The sequence below is a fragment of the Meleagris gallopavo genome, chromosome 4, assembly GCF_000146605.3.
Source record: "Meleagris gallopavo isolate NT-WF06-2002-E0010 breed Aviagen turkey brand Nicholas breeding stock chromosome 4, Turkey_5.1, whole genome shotgun sequence".
In the NCBI taxonomy this organism is placed as follows: domain Eukaryota; kingdom Metazoa; phylum Chordata; class Aves; order Galliformes; family Phasianidae; genus Meleagris; species Meleagris gallopavo.
This window is the reverse complement of record NC_015014.2, coordinates 54,097,135-54,101,690: the sequence shown is the minus strand read 5'-3', so window position 1 is coordinate 54,101,690 and position 4,556 is coordinate 54,097,135.

Genomic DNA, 4,556 nt, shown 5'->3' with positions numbered 1-4,556 from the left:
AAAAAAAATGCTTGTCAGAATACCCAGAGCTAGAGAATTCATTGCTTCTCTTCATAAAGTATTCCCTTCTTGTTGCTGAGGTCATTATCTTGTTCTGTACAAGTTCTTATCCAAGTTCCATGCAAGCGAGTGTGCTGCAATCCTAAGGGCTCCAAACTATTACCCTGAACTTCTTATCCATCACATCATGCCCCATCATTTATTTCCCAACTTAGAATTTTCCAGAATGAAGTCTCTCATAAGAGACACTAGAAACATCTGAGTGTAAGGAAACTTCAGGTGTATTATTTATTGAAGACTTAACCCAAATAACATGCAACTAATGTTAATATGTAGTTCAGATTTCTTTTAAATCAGAATTATGTTTGGTAAGGTGTTACAGCACTCTGAGAGAAATTGTATCTGTGAAGTTAACTCAATCATTCAAACTTTGTGTCAAGAATGAGCTCAAATGCACTTAGGAGGTGTACTTAGAAAATGGCAGATGTTAATTTAGAATTTTTTTCCTGTTGAACAATTAAATCGCATGTTGACTTTTGCTATGCTTTTCCAGATTAAAAGTTTGCACAGGTCATAATGCTTTGAATACTTTCACAACAGTAATACTGCATCTGTTCTCTGAAATTTATTCAGCTTTGAAAGACATATTAAAGTGAACTTCTCTGAGTAAGAACTGTGCTTCGCAGTCTCTCCTTGGAATCTCAGCTGCAAGATAATTGAACATTGCAAAAAAAAAAAAAAAGAAAAGAAAAAGGATGTGCTTTATAGATGTTTGACATTCTTCATGGTCACAGTGATGAGTCAAAAACAATTGTGTTCTTTTCACAAGACATGAGTCTTCCAAATACAAAATATGTAGTTTTGAACTGCATTTTCTCCATTCCTGTGCAGGCCTGTTATGTTTGTCCATTAGCTCCTGTTTTCCAGCATTTTACAGCTGGGCTGTATCCAGTTTGCAATACTGCGTTGTAGATTTTCCTCTCACTGCATGCTAGATGTGTCAACTGACTACCTGTTGCTGGCAGATAAAGTCACAAAGCAGGATGGAAGCTGGCATGAGGTGAGCAAGAAGGATTGCTGTAAAAAACCCCATTCCTGAAATGCTGTTTGGCAATGAGCTTGTGTAGCTAGCTTCAGGTTTGATGCATAGATGTTAATATTTGCTGCAGGAGTAAAACAGTGTTAGTGAGAGATCTTCCACAGTTCCCTCTAGGGTCGTGATCAGCCTGCGTGCTCCTTCCCATGAAAGCTGGATATTGAGGGAGCTAATGATACTGACCTGAAAGAGTATGAGCTTCATAATCTTGTCCAGTCTGTGAAAACAGGGAGTGTTTAAAAAGAGTTAAATTTTGTTAGCTAAAGGAGTAATATAGACAGATTTACCACACTGTAAATTGTTTAGCTGTTTGCAGCTGAGCATTGAGTTTAAGGCCAATATCCCAAGAGCTGATGAGATTTAAGTAATAAATGTCTTTGTGGGTCAGTCCTCAGCTACTTAAGAACCAAATATTTTATATTACTCTGCCCTTTTAAAACAGTGCCCATTTTCTTTGTCTTGATAGGACTTAATTTTTCTCTCACATGAAGCCAAAGATTACATCACTTCTGGCTCTTGGCATGCTATTTCTTATTGTTGTACTGTAACACTGATGTTGTAGATCCAGCTCCAGTTTGGCTAGAGCAGTGATCTTTAATTTCAGTTGATTCATGATCCAAAAATAATAAGCAAACAGCAGTGTCAACATTTTACTTTGCTGAACTGAACACACATGCTTGCAGAAAACAAAAAGTACAGGCAACAAGAGAAGGTATGGCCTTGTGAGCCAAAGATCTCACAAGGAATCTACTTCTCTTGTACAGTTTGAGTGCAACTTGCTCCTTTGCTCACTGAAGTCATTTATTACTCAAACTAGATTTTATTAGTCAAATGTTAGTGTTTATTACTTAGTTCAAAATCTGCCTTCATTTATTTATATGCCTCTGGAAACCAATAAGGATTGAGGTTTAAGTTATATTAAAATTTTAAAGAAGAGAATAAGTGAGGGGTGAGGAAAGATTAAGAATTATAGCCCACTAAATTTAACTTCAATGCCTGACAAATAACTCGAAGAATTAGCAAAGCAAGAGTAATCAGTATATAAACAGCTTGAGGAAAATGCAGTGATAAATTGGTAGCACATTTGTAAAAAAAGCACAAATGAAGTGAAACCAAACTAATTGGATTCTTTGAAAGAATAATGAATACATACAGGTAAAGTGGTAGATTCAGAACTTCTTAATAACACTGACAGTGGTTGCTCATAGCATTCTCAGAAAGAAGCCAAATAAAATCAGATTAGATTGAAGCAGCAAAAAATGAATACGCAGGTAAATAAATCAAACACTGAGAAACTTTATGAACTGTTGAGCTGGTAGCCAGGAAGAGATCAAAAATGTTTTAGATTATCTGACAACCTACATAGATCAATTTAGATGTGAAAGGGGTTTTGTTGCATTTTTTAAAAGGAAAAAAAAAAAGCAGCCCACAACCATCCTACAATAAAGCAGCAGAAACACCTAAATAAAGAAACCAAGCAGAACAGCAAAAATGTCATCCATTTTGGTTCCATGCCAGCACCAGAATAGTTTGCATCAGCATCGCTTTTCTGCTACGCAGCTGAGTTTCTTTATTTAGACACATTAAATACTCCAAAGCATGTCTAAATAGAGTTTGATTGCTGCAGGATTATCTCAAATTTATTTATTGACATTGCTTCTGTTGACTGATATTTCTGTCCATTCATCTAATAAATTTCTCGATTCATGAAATGTTTATGCCTTTTTGTTGTGACTGAGTGAGAAAGGATGTCTAGTGGTATCATGTCTCCAAGAACTTTTGTTCTGCTTTATTTATGAAAGATAATAAAGATTCTTATGTTTGTTCATTTGTTTTACCATACTAGATAAGCACATTATTGGCAGTCATGGCCACCTACTCATTTTGACAACTCAGAGAATATTTTGGAAAACAGAACAAAAACTTGTAGGCCCAAAAGCTAAGATCTGACAAGAGACCAAGAGACAAAAGCTGACAGAGAAGGGAGATATCAAGGAGATTTTTTTGGTAAGCATTATAGATAGCAATTGTAGCAAGCACGTTAGCTTCCTCACCATTATCAAGATTTTTCGTAGCTATTAGAGGAAAATATTTTTTTTAGAAGTTTAAAGTAAGGATTATTAGGTAGTTTTCCAGATTTTTATGAGACAATCTTCCCAAATAAAAGGGGTAGCACAAACCTGAGCAGTGTTCACTGATCAAATCTGATAATAAAAGACAACAAATGTATTTTAGTTATTAGAGTGGCAGCAGTTGTAGAAAAGATAGAAATCCAGAGCACAGACAATACAGAGATGCAATGAACACAATCTTTTACACAAGAAAAAGCAAATACCACTAAATGATGAAGAGTTGATTTTATGTTTGTCCATACAGACTGCAGTAGTTGTTATTTTAATATATAATGGGTAGAACCAATAAGAAACAGGCATCAAATAAAATCCTAGTCAGTGAAGATTTTGTCACAGTAATTTCTGCACCCTTAATACAGCCCATGTTGCATTAAAGTAAATGCAAAATTGCTTCTGACTTCATCAGGAATGGCTTTGCACTCACAAGCGCTGTGCCTTCTAATTTCAGCAAAGTACCAGATGACTTGAATAATTAATTTTTTTAAAGGGCAAGGATAAAATATGATTAAATAGATTGGGGTTACAAGATCGGCTGCTTATATTTAAAATTATAGAAAAATACTGCACTGGGTTTCTTCAGTGGAAGTATGGCATGGAAAGATGCAAAAAATAAGGTAACTGTTCCTCTCCACAGTTAATGTGTATACTAGCACAATCACAGTTATCTTAAAATCAATTTAAGAGTCAAAAACTTATAATAAAAATGAATTGATTTAGTTGAGATTTTTTTTTTCTTGTTAACACAATTTCTCAGTAACTCATAGGCATATTCATTTCATAGAAAAGAATGAAAGCAAAGCTTAATAGCCTACAGATACACATGTACATTAATTAGGTTGCAAATACTGCTTGCTGAGAACAAATGGGAAATTACAAAGGAGAGATTTTGTTTACAATGAGTATACTAGACAGTAAGTAAAAATGACTGTGGAATTGCTGTTACTGAAAACACATATGGCTGGAGTTGATCCTGCAATGTGGAAATAGAAGACGTGAGATATATTAAATGCGTCGCACCAAGCAGCAGAATTTCTAAGGCTTCAGATTCCAGGTCAGAGGCTACAAGACATTTGAATACTCAGCCACTTAAGAATCCTACATGCACTTCTTAGAAAGTGATGTGTCAGGAACCTTTAACAAAAGTTTCTGGGAAGATTGCACCCTAGCAAATGTCTCCATTCTTTGATGCCAGCTAATTACTAGCTTGTTTTAAAGGCTGCTGTTTTGAAGTAACAAATGCAGAGAAGAGTGCAAAGGTTTATGAAGTATCTAAGATTTAACATTCTTCCTTGTAAGTTACAATGGGTGCAAATACTTGACTTTCTACT